This window comes from Salmo trutta, chromosome 12 (genome assembly GCF_901001165.1).
Source record: "Salmo trutta chromosome 12, fSalTru1.1, whole genome shotgun sequence".
NCBI lineage: Eukaryota > Metazoa > Chordata > Actinopteri > Salmoniformes > Salmonidae > Salmo > Salmo trutta.
Window position 1 is genome coordinate 14,018,849 of NC_042968.1, and position 17,899 is coordinate 14,036,747.

The window sequence follows — 17,899 nt, forward strand, 5'->3', positions numbered from 1 at the left end:
GACATTTTTTTGTTGTTATTCTGAAATTATGAACATAATTGAGTTCACTGATGGCTAAACCCTAGTCAGCACTATCTATAGTGTACACATTGAGTATTATTATAGAACATAAAGTGGGGTGGAGCAGGGAATGACGTTCTGGACGGCCGTCCTGACGGTTTCTGCTGCCGGTGGATAGAGCGGGACTAACAGGGCTAACCTGATTATAGGCTCCCATCGCTCCTCTCTTTGTTTGTTTATGCTCAGTTTTGTCCCTGACCCGGGCAGCAGTTACAATGGGATTACGTCCTCTTTTGCAAGGGGAACAGAGGAGAAGACGGAGCATCCTAAATGGCAGGGCGGCTAACCCAAAGGAGAAGAAGAGAGACTAGGAAGAGAAGAGAAAGGATGAGAGAGGGTCCAAGTCCGCTCTTTATAATAAGCCTGTCCGATGTGGTTCTGGTACCCTAAAGACATTCAAAAGGATAAGAGCGTGGGCTCCCACGCACAAGAATGTCATATTGTGTACAGAGACAGACAGAAAGAAACAGAGAGAGAGAGAGAGAGAGAGAGAGAGAGAGAGAGAGAGAGAGAGAGAGAGGAGAGAGAGAGAGAGAGAGAGAGAGAGAGAGAGAGAGAGAGAGAGAGAGAGAGAGAGAGAGAGAGAGGCAGGCATGCAGGCAATATTTTGTGTGATTTAACTGATGGGGTAACATTGGTGGGAAACCTCTCCCTTCCTCCCACACATCGCATATAAGCTATTTGGTGCTGCTGTAACATGTCCTTACAGTGACATCTGACCTTAAGTATTGTTAGGAATGTGATATCAGGTTTTAAATACTTGGCTCTGTGTACAGAGAGAATAAAATGGAAGTAAGAGTCACAATGCATAATAACTGTTGCTCACTAAGCAGGATTTTTTTTAAACTATCCCTTTGAAGCTTAAAAACAAACAAAACAGTTGAAAGCTTCAGTCCTGTATTGTAGACAATAACAAAATGTATTAGCGCCAGGACAGAACTCCATTCTTTAAGTTTTAGGTATTTTGTTAGGACCAACTTTTAATGTTTAACACACTAATTAGCCTACCACTTAAACCTTAATAACAATTACAGTGCTTTCGGAAAGTATTCAGACCCCTTGACTCTTTCCACATTTTGGTACGTTATAGCCTTATTCTAAAATGGATTAAATAAAAACATTCCTCAATCTACACAAGATACCCATAATGACAAAGAGAAAACAGGATTTTAGAAATGTTTGCTAATTTAGTAAATATGAAAAACAGAAATACCTTATTTACATAAGTATTCATACCCTTTTCTATGAGACTCGAAATTGAGCTCAGGTGCAGCCTGTTTCCATTGGTCATTCTTGATATGCTTCTACAACTTGATTGGAGTCCACCTGTGGTACATTCAATTGATTGGACATGATTTGGAAAGGCACACATTTCTCTCTATAAGATCCCACAGTTGACAGTGCATGTCAGAGCAAAAACCAAGCCATGAGGTCAAAGGAATTGTCCGTAGAGCTCCGAGACAGGATTGTGTCAAGGCACAGATCTGGTGAAGGGTACCAAAAAATGTCTGCACCATTGAATGTCCCTGAGTGACCCAGCCAGAGCCCGGACTTGAACCCGATCAAACACCTCTGGAGAGACCTGAAAATAGCTGTGCAGCGACGCTCCCCATCCAACCTGACAGAGCTTGAGAGGATCTGCAGAGAAGAATGGGAGAAACTCCCCAAATACAGGTGTCCCAAGCTTGTAGCATCATACCCAAGAAGACTCGAGGCTGTAATCACTGCCAAAGGCGCTTCAACAAATGACTGAGTAAAGGGTCTGAATACTTATGTAAATGTAATATTTCAGTTTTTTTCAGGGGGTTTTTAAAAACCTGTTTTTCCTTCGTCATTATGGGGTATTGTGTGTAGATTGATAAGGGGGAAAACTATTGAATCCATTTTAGAATAAGGCTGTAAGGTAACAAAATGGGGAAAAAGGGGTCTGAATACTTTCTGAAGTACTGTATAATGCTGACTGCATTCTCTTATTCCTTCTATTTCCAACTATTCATCATCATGTTTTATAAGTGTTGACAATGATATCAATAGCATACTAAAAGCATTGTTGATAACTCGTGTACACTAAAACATGTTTTAGCTTTTTATCTACAGTTATCCAATCCCTCAGGTTAAAAGTACTGTACATGCTTGAGATTACTGTATACAATTCCCCAGTTAAATTATTTATACACAGACTCATTTTAAACCCCATTCACTCTTCAATGTTAGACCACATAGCCTACACATGCATCAAAAAACACAATATGCTGAAGTAATTTTTTATGAAATGATGGAGTAATAGAGGGATTCCCAGTACTTTTCTGTACATTTGAACAATTCAAACAATTCTCATTGACCTGAGTCACATATCAATACGAAAAGGAACTTTGCTATGCTTTAGACAGCCAATGCAAAAGTAATTCAAAGTTATGTAAATTAACAATGTGGAACGTGTCACATCCAGACCAACATTTTCATGAAAGCTCCAAAGAATCCCTGAGCGAACATGCTTCCCTATTTTCTTCCTGGTTTTGCCTATGGCGTTTCCTGATCCAAAAGGTGAAATCCGATTTAGCTTTTAGTTGAATCATAATGAAAGATGCCTGTAAGGCTGCATCTCATTTGACTATTTCTGGGAGTCTGTCTCCTCTGAGTTCTTTGCCTGGGAAGGTTTTCATGAGCCTTACTGCATTTCTGAGCTGGCCTCAGATTGACAAGGACCTGCAATGTTGATTTTCTTCTATTTGCTGGCATTACATTGTCCTGAACGTTTAAATAACACTATTTCAAATCAAATGTTATTTGTCACATGCGACTAATACAACAGATGTAGACTTCACAGGTGAAATTCTTGCTTATATGAGCCCTTCCGAACGATGTAGAGTTTTCAAAAAATATATACAAATAGAATACACAAGAATGAAGCTATAAACAAGGGGTACCAGATAAATGTGCAGGTGTATGAGGTATTTGAGGTAGATATGTACATAAAGGCAGAGTAAAGGCATCAGAATAGATAATAATAAGAGTAAAAATTAAGAAGGAGGGACTGGTGCACTTCACAAAATAGATGGCATCATGAGGGAAGAAAATTATGTGAATATATTGAAGCAACATCTCAAGAAATCAGTCAGGAAGTTAAAGCTTGGTCGCAAATGGGTCTTCCAAAGCATACTTCCAAAGTTGTGGCAAAATGGCTTAAGGACAACAAAGTCAAGGTATTGGAGTGGCCATCACAAACCCCTGACCTCAATCCTATGGAAAATGTGTGGGCAGAACTGAAAAAGCGTGTGCGAGCAAGGAGGCCTACAAACCTGACTCAGTTACACCAGCTCTGTCAGGAGGAATGGGCCAAAATTCACCCAACTTGTTGTGGGAAGCTTATGGAACGCTACCTGAAACGTTTGACCCAAGTTAAGCAATTTATAGGCAATGCTACCAAATACTAATTGAGTGTATGAAAACTTCTGACCCACTGGGAATATGATGAAAGAAATAAAAGCTGAAATTATTCATTCTCTCTACTATTATTCTGACATTTCACATTTACATTTTAGTCATTTTTTACATTCTTAAAATAAAGTGGTGATCCTAACTGACCTAAGACAGGGGATTTTTACTCGGATTAAATGTCAGGAATTGTGAAAAACTTCCGACTTCAACTGTATATCGCGCATATATACAGTCTTGTGAGTGTTCATGGAGTCAGTGCAAAATACAGTCAATGCGGTCAATAGTGTGGGTAACCATTTAATTAACTTTATTTAGCAGTCTTATGGCTATTTAGCAGTCTTATGGCTTGGGGGTAGAAGCTGTCTCAGAGCCAACCTCTGTAGCTCTTTGCGGTCTATGGCGGTGCATTTGCCATACCAAGCGGTGATGCAGCCAGTCAAGATGCTCTTGATAGTGCACCTGTAGAACTTTTTGAGGATCTGAGAGCCCATGCCAAATCTTTTCAGCCTCCTGAGGGGGAAGAGGGGCTGTTGTGCCCTCGTAATGACGGTGCGGGTATTTGTGGACCATGTTAAGTCCTTAGTGATGTGGATGCCAAGGTACTTGAAGCTCTCGACCCGCTCCACAACACCACCGTCGATGTGAATGGCGAGAGGTGTCGTATTTCCCGAGGGAGGTGTTGTATTTCAAGTGAGAGGGATTCTGGTCAATATCAAAACATTCCCTGAGGCAAATGACCAATTCTGGATCATTATTTTTACTCTTTCTATAATTGCTCTACTACTTTTCCATTATCAATGTTCAAGGTCTATGCAAATTACTTTTGAGGGACGTGAAAGGTGATCTTAGATAGATATATTGTAAGAATTTGTTTAAGGATAAATAGCACACATATATTTAAGGGTGTTCATGATTATGTGTTTCATGAGTCAAGGAAGAGATCCCCCCCATCCTCCCATCTACACACAAACACACACACCCTACCCACCCCACCCCCAGTATGCATTGCTTTGTCTATAACAAGATAGGAGAATGGGGAAGAAAGGAGAGTTATTCAGAAGCAAATGAGCGTCAGTCTTACAGCTCTGAGACCATCAGACAGAAAGTATCCGGGATCCTCTTAAGCCACCAGAAGCTTCAGAAGACAATCCTGCCATCAGCACCATGGACTTTACGAATGGCTGTCAGGATGGGGACTTATTGACACATATTTGTCAAAAGAGCAACCAACTGACTACAGATTGTTGGATGTGTTTATTTCCGTCCAAACCAAAAACTATGACTGTGTGGTGTGCACAGTATGTATATGTGTGCACAGTATGTATATGTGTGCACGTACATGCACGCTCGGGAATGACTTTGGGGGCCCATTAACTTTTGCAATCCTTTGTGCCCCGAAATCATAGCACAGGCTCCAACTTTCTTCCATAGCAGATATGGGCCACATAAGTAGAAGTTTTTCCTTCCTTATGCTCATCCCATTCCTTGTCTGGAGTCCCCCATGTTCCAAGGCTCTGTAGGCCCCCACATAGCAGGGACGAGGTCCTTCTCTCTCCCAAGGGCCTCCATTGTTCAGGGGACCTTTCCTCTCATTGCTGCCCTTGACCGGACATGGCCCCCAACCACCCACCCAAGCCAGTGGTGTCAGGTCAGGCACGGTGCAGGCGTGCCCTCCAGACTGGACCCCCACCTCTCCCAGTTTGCGGATCACTAAACAGGACAATCACTCTATCCATCTTTTCAGGGGGCATTGTGGAGCTGCCTAGAATTGAGAAAGGGGCTTCTTTCAGTGGGAAATCTTTTCTCTCTTTTTTCGTTATGCTTTTTTGGGGTTGCGGATGGGTTAAAAGAAAAGCTCTCACAGACTATGTGTCTCTTATTGCAAGGCCTTCTCCCTTTTCGGAGCACATATCCAGGATATGAAGAGGAATCAGGACATCAAAGCTGGAGAGAATGCCTCCCCCATCCTCAATATTCAAACCAACTGTCAATATACCTATCAAGGAGTACATTTGCATGCATACTAACAATATTAAACTGACTACGGCAGTAGGCCGAGTATGGCATTGGTCATGTAAACACCTTACTCTACTTATCTTAATCGGCGTAAGGTCATTAAGAACTAAGCATACACCGCTGGAACTCTTGATTAAGCTATTTACATTTATTCAAAATATTGCTTAATCAGAGTTCCAGCGGTGTATTTAAGCTGTGCACGTGCTGGCACCAGCAGACCAAGACTCCCTCTTTTGCGCGATGAAGTGAGTTCAGAAAACATTTAAAGTATGCATCTTAGAAATAGTTTTCGCATACAAACTTTATATGTCCGAACTCAAACAAACTTTATATGGTCGCTGTGGTAGAATGTTTATTTTGATCTGCGATTTTCTTCATTTATCAAAGTCCGATCAGGTAGCTTGATTTCAGACATGTTCATGTAAACACGATTATTAGGGAAATCGTAACCTTGCATCCACCAGATTTGTCATTGCTATTGACGTCCTGCATTAAAGCTACAATATATAACTTTTTGGGCGTGTATTACAGACCTGTCATTCTCATTGAAGGCAAGTCTAAGAAGCTAGTTCTATCTAATCTATTTCTATGCTTCTTGTTCTTGAGTTTCGATTTTGCATCTTTTACTTTCGTACAGCAGCTTCAAACAGCTGAAAATACAGTATTTTTGGTTATGGAAAATATATTTCACAGCGGTTTAGATGGTACAATGATTCTCTACACAGTGACTGCTTATTGATTTGGCACACAAACTGAAATTAGGCGAACTATTCGAATTTTAGCAACCAGGAAATGTTGCATCTTTAAGTGGCACAGCCGGTAATACACTGGTGTCCTCCAGCGACCGGTTCTTACATAAAACATCCTCTATTTAGGCTGCAAAGGCGTCAGTTTCCTCCTTAATTTTGATTTAATGGCCAGCTGGCCTAAAAAAAAACGGAGAAAATGTTTGTACTGTCTTGATGTATGTACACCACCATTTTGATGTTGCACACTGTGTTCAGCCAATCAGGTTACACCAGTCTGTTTTTTTTACCCCTGGTTGAACGTGGTGCGCAACATCAGGAAGTAGCATTAGTCACTCTAGCATGGTGGTGACTGTGTTTTATTAAGACAGTACGTATCATTTTTATCCAAGATGGCGTAGCAGTTCAGACGTCCTGTCGTGTCTCGTGTATATATATATTTACTTTTTTTTTTTTTTCTTCACTTATCTTTTTACTTTTTTTTTATTCAAATACTCAACCTCAAAGCACTCTCCTGCGACCCGCCTCACCAATTTTAAAAAAACAAACAAAAAAAAAGTATTATTTACCTCATCTGAATTCCACAACAGAAGCTAGCCAGAGGTTAGCCATTTTCACTGGCTAACGTTGAAGTTCAGCTAGCCACGGTTAGCCGTCCTCAGCTGTCCATTAGCTCGAAAAGCTATCGCCAGTTTTTGTACAGCGCGACTCAGACCAGAGCATATCGGACCTATTCTCTCTCCTTTCCCCGATTTCTACCGCAGGCTCTGGACATTTACACCTGGATCTTGCAGCTAACTAGCTGCTACCTGAGTGACTATTGGCAACGTTGGTCACGGAATTAACACACATTATTGCGGAGCTGGCCAGCTAGCCAGCTGAGGAGTTCCGTCAGCCACTTGTGGGCTGTTCCTGAGTTAGCCAGCTGAAGTGTCTCCTGGGCTACAACTCACCTATCCTGACCCGTTTTACTGCCGATGCGGAGCCCCATCGGGTCTTCACGACTGGACCACCGACGTTATCTGCCTGAGGGAGTTATCCAACTGGCCCCTCCGTCGCGACGTAACCTGATCGCCCATCTGCGGCCGGCTAATCGTTAGCTGTCTTTTCGGCTGCGATCTGAATAGGTCTATCGGACACTTTTCTTGGGCCACTATAACTAACTATTATGCCAACTTGGACAGGTCCCCCCTTCCACACGGAACCCCACTAACCCACAGACGGAAACGCACGAGGTGGCTAAAAACAGACCTCCCTCCCATCTTCCACCAGCTCGTTACCTATGGCCCGGCTAGCTGTCTGAATCTCACTGGACCCTCTGATCACTCGGCTAAGCATGCCTCTCCTTAATGTCAATATGCCTTGTCCATTGCTGTTCTGGTTAGTGTTTATTGGCTTATTTCACTGTAGAGCCTCTAGCCCTGCTCATTATACCTTATCCAACCTCTCAGTTCCTCCACCCACACATGCTATGACATCTTCTGGTTTCAATGATGTTTCTAGAGACAATATCTCTCTCATAATCACTAAATGCCTAGGTTTACCTCCTCTGTACTCACATCCCACCATACCTTTGTCTGTACATTATACCTTGAAGCTATTTTATCGCCCCCAGAAACCTGCTCCTTTTTCTCTCTATTCTGGACGTCACAGACGACCAATTCTTATAGCTTTTAGCCGTACCCTCATACTTATTCTTCTCTGCTCCTCTGGGGATGTAGAGGTGAATCCAGGCCCTGCAGTGCCTGGCTCCACTCCTACTCCCCAGGCGCTCTCTTTTGATGACTTCTGTAACCGTAATAGCCTTGGTTTCATGCATGTTAACATTAGAAGCCTCCTCCCTAAGTTTGTTTTATTCACTGCTTTAGCACACTGCCAACCCGGATGTCCTAGCTGTGTCTGAATCTTGGCTTAGGAAGTCCACCAAAAACTGTGAAATCATCATCCCTAACTACAACGTTTTCAGACAAGATAGAACGACCAAAGGGGGCGGTGTTGCAATCTACTGCAGAGATAGCCTGCAGAGTTCTGTCCTGCTATCCAGGTCTGTACCCAAACAATTTGAACTTCTACTTCTAAAAATCCATCTCTCCAAAAACAAGTCTCTCACCGTTGCCGCCTGCTATAGACCCCCTCGGCCCCTAGCTGTGCTCTGGACACCATATGTGAACTGATTGCCCCCCATCTATCTTCAGAACTCGTGCTACTAGGCGACCAAAACTGGGACATGCTTAACACCCCAGCCATTCTACAATCCAAGCTTGATGCCCTCAATCTCACACAAATTATTAATGAACCCACCAGGTACAACCCCAAAGCCGCAAACTCTGGCACCCTCATAGATATCATCCTAACCAATGTGCCCTCTAATTACACCTCTGCTGTCTTCAACCAAGATCTCAGCGATCACTGCCTCATTGCCTGCACCCGTAATGGGTCAGCGGTCAAACGACCTCCACTCATCACTGTCAAACGCTCCCTGAAACATTTCAACGAGCAAGCCTTTCTAATCGACCTGGCCCTGGTATCCTGGAAGGATATTGACCTCATCCCGTCAGTAGAGGATGCCTGGTTATATTTTAAAAATGCCTTCCTCTCCATCTTAAATAAGCATGCCCCTTTCAAGAAATTTTGAACCAGGAACAGATATAGCCCTTGGTTCTCCCCAGACCTGACTGCCCTTAACCAACACAAAAATATCCTGTGGCGTTCTGCATTAGCATCGAATTGCCCCCGCGATATGCAACTTTTTAGGGAAGTTAGAAACCAATACACACAGGCAGTTAGAAACGCCAAGGCTAGCTTTTTCAAACAAAAATTTGCTTCGTGCAACTCCAACTCTAAAAAGTTCTGGGACATTGTAAAGTCCATGGAGAATAAGAACACCTCCTCCCAACTGCCCACTGCACTGAGGATAGGAAACTCTGTCACCACCGATAAGCCCACTATAATTGAGAATTTCAATAAGCATTTTTCTACGGCTGGCCATGCTTTCCACCTAACTACCCCTACTGCATTCAACAGCACTGCACCCCCCACAGCTACTCGCCCAAACCTCCCCCATTTCTCCTTCTCCCAAATCCATTCAGCTGATGTTCTGAAGGAGCTGCAAAATCTGGACCCCTACAAATCAGCTGGGCTTGACAATCTGGACCCTTTCTTTCTAAAATTATCTGCCGAAATTGTTGCAACCCCTATTGCTAGCCTGTTCAACCTCTCTTTCGTGTCGTCTGAGATTCCCATAGATTGGAAAGCAGCTGCTGTCATCCCCCTCTTCAAAGGAGGTGACACTCTTGACCCAAATTGCTACAGACCTATATCCATCCTACCCTGCCTTTCTAAGGTCTTCGAAAGCCAAGTCAACAAACAGATTACCGACTATTTCGAATCCCTCCGCACCCTCTCCGCTATGCAATCTGGTTTCAGAGCTGGTCATGGGTGCACCTCAGCCATGCTCAAGGTCCTAAACGACATCGTAACCGCCATCGATAAGAAACAATACTGTGCTGCCGTATTCATTGACCTTGCCAAAGCTTTTGACTCTGTTAATCACCACATCCTCATCGGCAGACTTAGTAGCCTTGGTTTCTCAAACGATTGCGTCGCCTGGTTCACCAACTACTTCTCTGACAGAGTTCAGTGTGTCAAATCGGAGGGCCTACTGTCTGGACCTCTGGCAGTCTCTATGGGGGTACCACAGGGTTCAATTCTTGGGCCAACTCTTTTCTCTGTATACATAAATGATGTCGCTCTTGCTGCTGGTGAATCTCTGATCCACCTCTACGCAGACGACACCATTCTGTATACTTCTGGCCCTTCTTTGGACACTGTGTTAACAACTCTCCAGACGAGCTTCAATGCCATTCAACTCTCCTTCCGTGGCCTCCAACTGCTCCTAAACACAAGTAAAACTAAATGCATGCTCTTCAACCGATCGCTGCCTGCACCTGCCCGCCCATCCAGCATAACTTCTCTGGACGGTTCTAACTTAGAATTTGTGGACAACTACAAATACCTAGGTGTCTGGTTAGACTGTAAACTCTCCTTCCAGACTCACATCAATCATCTCCAATCCAAAGTGAAATCTAGAATTGGCTTCCTATTTCGCAACAAAGCATCCTTCACTCATGCTGCCAAACATACCCTCGTAAAACTGACCATCCTACCAATCCTCGACTTCGGCGATGTCATTTACAAAATAGCCTCCAATACCCTACTCAACAAGCTGGATGCAGTCTATCACAGTGCCATCCGTTTTGTCACCAAAGCCCCATATACAACCCACCACTGCGATCTGTATGCTCTCGTTGGCTGGCCTTCACTTCATAATTGTCGCCAAACACATTGGCTCCAGGTCATCTACAAGACCCTGCTAGGTAAAGTCCCCCCTTATCTCCGCTCACTGGTCACCATAGCAGCACCCACCTGTAGCACGCGCTCCAGCAGGTATATCTCTCTGGTCACCCCTAAAGCCAACTCCTCCTTTGGTCGTCTCTCCTTCCAGTTCTCTGCTGCCAACGACTGGAACGAACTACAAAAATCTCTGAAATTGGAAACACTTATCTCCCTCACTAGCTTTAAGCACCAGCTGTCAGAGCAGCTCACAGATCACTGCACCTGTACATAGCCCATCTATAATTTAGCCCAAACTACTACCTCTTCCCCTACTGTATTTATTTATTTTATTTATTTTGCTCCTTTGCACCATATTATTTATATTTGAACTTTGAACTTTCTTCAAACTACAAATCTACCATTCCAGTGTTTTTCTTGCTATACTTTATTTACTTTGCCACCATGGCATTTTTTTGCTTTTACCTCCCTTATCTCACATCATTTGCTCACATTGTATATAGTCTTATTTTATTTTTTTTCTACTGTATTATTGACTGTATGTTGTTTACTCCATGTGTAACTCTGTGTTGTTGTATGTTGTCGAACTGCTTTGCTTTATCTTGGCCAGGTCGCAATTGTAAATGAGAACTTGTTCTCAACTTGCCTACCTGGTTAAATAAAGGTGAAATAAAATAAATAAATAAATAAATAAAAAATATTTCCCCCGTTTTTTTTGTCCGGCGGGCCATTAAATTCAGTTAAGGAGGAAACACACGTCTTTGCAGCCTGAATGGAGGATGTTTTATGTAACAACTGGTCACTGTTTTGGTAAACAGCTGAGGGATGGGGCTGGAGAAATGTAACCACTCTTAAATTCATAGACAGAGCTATGGATGCAAGGACTGACCATCTCTGATATCATCATTATAGTTTTAACCATGTTTTGAGGCTATACATTGTTTTCAAACAATGGAGTAAAAGTTGATATTTTGGGTTATGGAGTATGACAGTTGAATTAATCTCATAAGGCATTTATAAGTTATATTCCTAGAGAATCAAACATTTTAAAGTCTAAAAATGTATGTACCAATTGTTGATTGCCTCTTTTAAAGTTATTTCAGGACATTAATCAGTTATCAACAGAAATGATCCTATTACATTTCAATAATGACAACTGAGTTGTCAGAGACAAGGTAGAGTTGTCAGAGACAAATTATATTCCATGATTTGTAAAGCAACAGACGGTTGTTGTGACAGATAAACATAAATATAAAGTTATTCAATTTAAATCAGCTGACATAATCATAATCACTCACATTTCATTCATTGGTCTATGCAAAGTCATTACAATTTAAGAATGCCACATGTGCTTCCAGTAACTGAAGTTTCTCTGAAAATGGTGAGTAAATCTTCTGATGATAGTGTTTTTGCACCGTTACACCCATAATGTGGGAGGACACTATTGTTTGTTAAATTGACAGATATGACACAAAGCTATACTGACAGTAGCAGCATTTATTCATCAAAATGTCACTAACAGATTACTTTGAGTTTGACGCCAATTTCATGACTCACTTAACAAGAACTTGAATGAGCGACCTACCCACTCCATACCCTTAATTTAAAGGCAAGTTCCAACAATATGAGACAAGATCATAAAAAATGCAATCTGCTAAATCCTGAGTGAGATGATCAAGGTAGATACGCACTATTTAAAGGCATATTTCTAGTTTTGCAGTTCAAGATCACACACACTTCTATCACAACACACTCTCTATCCATTTCACCACTTACGCAACACACTGTAATGGAAAACTGTAATTTAAACATGGTAATTCTGGGTATTATCAACAGTAAAATACTGTGAAACATATTTTGTTGTCAGGGAAAGAGTTGCTGTATTTCGAATGGTACTGTAATTCCATCCCACAGAATACAGTACCGTACCATATTTTTGGAGTGGCAAAAACCTTTTGACCACTAGTGGTTGCATGGTGTTGTTGTTTTGATATGAGTCAGAAACATTTATTCTAGTATCAAAATTGACTACAAAGTGCAAATAGCATAATTTTTGTCATAAAGTCAGTCTCGTCCAAAACTGAGATTTGCGAGATGATAGGTAAAAATAGTATGTCACGGAATGAAGGATACCGTAACAGTTTTCCATGGGTTGGGTTTATTTTAATCCTGCCTACATCCCCACAGCTGGGAGCACTCAAGTAATCTTCAATTCGGAGCGCTGCTGCATAATACCGATGGTCAATTTGGTTTGACATTCGATATCCCTATGGGGTTAGTTAGGGACCATCAGTAAATTACACAATGTACATGGGACAATATTTTAAAAACCTCAAACCAACTACACATTGTAGAAATTCATCTACACATATTGAAAGCATTTAATGAGACAACTAAAAGATGTGCAACATGAAAACATTGCCCAATTTACATTGTGTAATTTATTGACGGTCCCTAACTATCCCCAGAGATAGGCTGGCAAACCAATTTTGCCACAGTAAAACACCAGCTGGCTGAAGCTATTTAGCGAAATAATTTGGTTAACTCTTCCCACCTGCAAACACACACAAGAGACACCCAGATTTAACTACACCCAGAAACCAACTCACGTTTGAATTCAATCATGTCATGGCCGTTAGCATTTCTTAATGAACCAAATCTAAAATGAGGCCAAATCTGGAAGTGTAGTCCTCCTTTAATGGTTTAGCATTTTGCCATGTGCTTTTGGTCTGTTTTGCCCCAGAGTCGCTGCCAGTTTAGAAGTCTTTGTTAAGGCCTCTAGAAGTTGCCTGGCTACCCAGACTCCTTGTTCTGGCCAAACGCTACGCCACGACCAAAGACGTTAGTTTCTTCTCCGAAATAAGTCTGGAGCTGAGTATCTCCCCGACCCTTCACAAAATGTGAACAGAAACCGATGGGTTGGGCCAGAGCCAGAACTCACGTGGGTGAAGCAGCAGTTTGGAAATCAGTCATTTGCTTTGATACTCTGGTTAGAGACAATTCAATCGCTGATGACTTTGTTTTGTACAACGCCCCTCGTGCCCCTTCTCACCACAAATGACTTCAATGATTGCAGTCTCAGACTAAAGTATATAGCGAACGACAGAGGAGCGGAAGAATTTAGTGTGAGTCGTCAGGCTATTCTAGAAGTGCAAGTGATATAAAACACCAAATATTCATTGATGTGCTGTATGTGTAAACACATTACCTAGCAGCCAACCTGCTTGCACCAATCCCATGTAATTACAGTAAAATACTGTGAAATACAAACCCCACCTCCCCACAATGAATTTCATTCATCCATTTATTCACACATTCATTACGATTATAGTAGCATTTACTTTTTTACAGTATAATACAGTCAATTCTACAGTAGTGTGCTGTGTGTCATTACACAGTACTTGCATTGATACTGTATTTAGATTACAGTAGGTGTACTGAAATATGAAATACAGTAACTTACTTGCCAATGAGCTGCCTGTAAGTTACTGTCAAATTCAATACAACCCCTTTACAGTGTACATTATAGTTTTAAATCAGCACGAGTTGACCACATGAGATGGCCAACATAAATGTCAGGCGCGCAGGCTTCCTCTGACCCTTGAACCCAGAGATACTTCTGGTGTCAACCATGCTCTGTATGAATGGACCTACTGACTATCAAATGTGTTCCCTGTGGCCTTTTTGCCAGAGCCCCTGGTCGAGAACAGAGATTCCTGTCTTTCTCAGTCTGATGTATGGAGTCAGAGCATCTCAAACCTCATTGAGCCATTCAAGCAACCACACTTCTGAGAAACAGCACTTTGCAGAACTGTAATTCTTACTATGGTAGTCCCATCAGTAATCTATTTACTATTATTGGTCAGTCAGATAGATCCAGGCAAAGCCAGTGTCCCACCTACTTAGTGAGTTTGATGTCCAACCAAACATTTGAGTTTTACTCTTTTTGTCTTTGAGTTGTAGAGATATGGATGGGAAACATCTGACCTGACAAGGGCTATAAGGCCTCCACACACACACACACACACACACACACACACACACACACACACACACACACACACACACACACACACACACACACACACACACACACACACACACACACACAGACAGAGAGAGAGAGAGAGAGAGAGAGAGAGCAATCTGCCACGTCTCCATTAATCTCTGCAGAAAGAAAGGGGCCTGCTTAGGGTTTGGCCTCCACTGGCAGTGAGTTGGGAATTCTTTTGACTTCATTTGGCACCAAATTAATCTTGATCACCATAAGCCAAATAAAAGGTGGCTTTGAGGAGAGAGTGTCTTTGGGAGTGGTGGAGATGGATCACAGAGACAGTGGTGTGGGGGAATGTTGGGCCCCTCAAGATGAGAATCAATCTTGTGAGTCTCATTGTCTAATTGCATGCAAAAGGGATGATGTTTTTTTTTTATTCAATTTGTGTTGAATAAATGTTATTTCAATAATCGAGGGGCCATGTATGTTAATACATTATGTGTAAGTGAAAAAACAGTGGAGAGTGGAGAGTGAGAAAGAAAGAGAGATGTATGTACAAATCAAATGTTATTGGTCGCATACACATATTTAGCAGATGTTATTGCGGGTGTAGCAAAATGCTTGTGTTCTTAGCTCCATCAGTGCAGTAGTATCTAACAAGTACTTAACTAAACATGGTGGCTTAGCTCTGTGGCAGCCAAACCAGATCACCATCAACATACAAAACGTAGTTTAGTTTATAATGATGGTGGCAAAAGTTCTCCTAACCAGACCCAATTTATGACAAATTATTTTTTATGACCTTTTTAAATTGAGCTTTCATTTATTAACAGTGTTATGTGGAAAATATTCAGATTCCCCATTCAGGTTTTGTTTTTGTGAAGTGCAGACTTCAGAGCTGTTCTTTTGATTTACAGCAGGGGTCATGGGGTCGGGCACTGCCATAGCCCATAGACTGAGAATGCTGCCCATTAATCTTTGATACCTGTTACACAGTACTTTAGCACTCCTTGTGTAGTTGGCTTTCCATTATAGGTCTGTGATTTATTGTGGCATCAGGGGGTCCCTGAGGTGGTCTGTTTCCAAGGGCCACGATTTATACTTTCAGAGACATCGCAACATAGGACCAGCCCCTCTAATGAAGGAGAGGCCTGGACTTCCATGGACCAGCCGGTTCTGAACTCCATAGTACCAGGTCCCCATACTAAACTATTACTCACTAAAACCATCTAGACTAATTCACATATTCACACAACAGAGCCTTTAACTAACAGTAGCCTATCAGTGTAAAGTCTTCCATTTTCACAGCTCAATATGTGTGCCATTATCAACTGGGCAGGAATCTCGCTCGGTACTGTACAATAGACACACACACAGCTACACTTTAACCCACATTACTAAAACTGAAACTTCATGACCAGCAAACTTTTGCAGAAGTTTACCGAAGCACATTTCACAATCCATAGGCTATACTGAAAATGTTTCCCCGCCCTTAGGGCGTTAACCTCTATAGGTCAAGGACGTTTGAAGGGATGACCCTGTATTAGCATAAGGTGACACCCGCTGAGGAAAGAAAGTGAACTCAATGCATCTGAGTCCATGGCGGAGTGGAGACAGTGGGGGGGTTGACGAGAGTCAACATGGAGAGATCCTCAAAGACAAAGAGAAGTGGGAGGAGGCAGTGGCTGGGAGATGGTGGGAGGTGGTCAGGTGGACGTTATGTTAAGTGATTGACAACCTGTAATCCTCTCATTAGGCAGCTATTTGTTTTGGGTTATGGAGCAACACAGGTTGGAGGCAAGACACCAGCACTCGTCACCCGGCCTACAGCTGATTTACTGCACACCTGTGGGAGGGAGTTGCAACGGCAGCAGGGCCTCGGGACACACAGTCAGGCCACCTTCAACTATAGAGCAGCATTCTACTTCCTAGAGAATCGCTCTGTGTTCTCTCGCTCTCTCTCTGATAAATAACTGAGGTCCATTCAGACAGTGAGCATGTACTCTTTAAAACACACATATACTTCATATATTAACATAAACACAATACAACATACAGTACTAGCTATATACAGTAGATAATACCACCCACCCTCCACTACCACAAAACAGCACTCGTATTGAATGTTACTAACAAAGCATAACTCCTTCAACAGACTACAGATCATCTCACTTCTACAGCTATAAAAACGGCATCGCTTTCTTTCAGAAGGGGAGAGGCACATAATTGTAGCTTTGCTATCACATAGAATGAGAAAGGAGTGAATTCCTAGTGCTCATGAAGCATTAAACCAACCGAAGGGCCATGCCATAATCTGCCACAAAGCCCTGACATGTGAAAAAGAAGTGTGCATGTCAACCAGTGTGAGATCACACTAACAAAGAAAGGAAGAAGTGGTAGTGTTGGCTGCAGCTGCAGAAGGAATGAACTAGAGTTCATCATCATTCATCAATCCAAAACTTGCCAATGATGGGTCCCATTGTACAATAAGTGTCTCAAATACCTGTGTATTTATGTGGTAGTAAAATGTATTCACACCCCTTTACTTTTCCCACATTTTATTGTGTTACAGCCTGAATTTATAATGGATTAAATTGATATGTTGTGTTACTGATCTACACACAATACCCCATAATGTCAAAGTGGAATTTTGTTTGTAGATTTTTTTTTTAATAACAAACAAAAAGCTGAAATATCTTGAGTCAATAAGTATTCAACCCCTTTGTTATGGCAAAATAAGTTCAGGAGTAAAAATGTGCTTAACAAATCGCATGGACTCATTCTGTGTTCAATAATAGTGGCTAACATTATTTTTGAATGTCTACCCCATCTCTGTACCCCACACATACAATAAGCTGTAGGGACCCTCAATCAAGTAGTGAATTTCAAGTACAGATTCAACCACAAAGACCAAAGGTTTTTCAATGTCTCGCAAAGAAGGGCACCGATTGGTAAATGTGTAAACATTTAAAAAAGCAGACGCTGAATATCCCTTTGAGCACTGTGAAGTTATTCATTTGGTTTTGGATGGCGTATCAATACACCCAGTCACTACAAAGATACAACTGAGTTAGGAAGGATGCCTGTATCTGAATTGCAATTGATTATATAGAGTTCTCACTTTTTTAATCAGTAGAGGGATCATTTAGTAGACTGACCTTTGTACAACTTTTAAAATAATATACCTTTAGTTTACATGCAACATAAAATAGGCTTACCCAATACAATAGGCTTACTGTGTGCAACTAACACATTGAGTTGTTATAGAAGTCACTGAAAATCAGTGTCAATT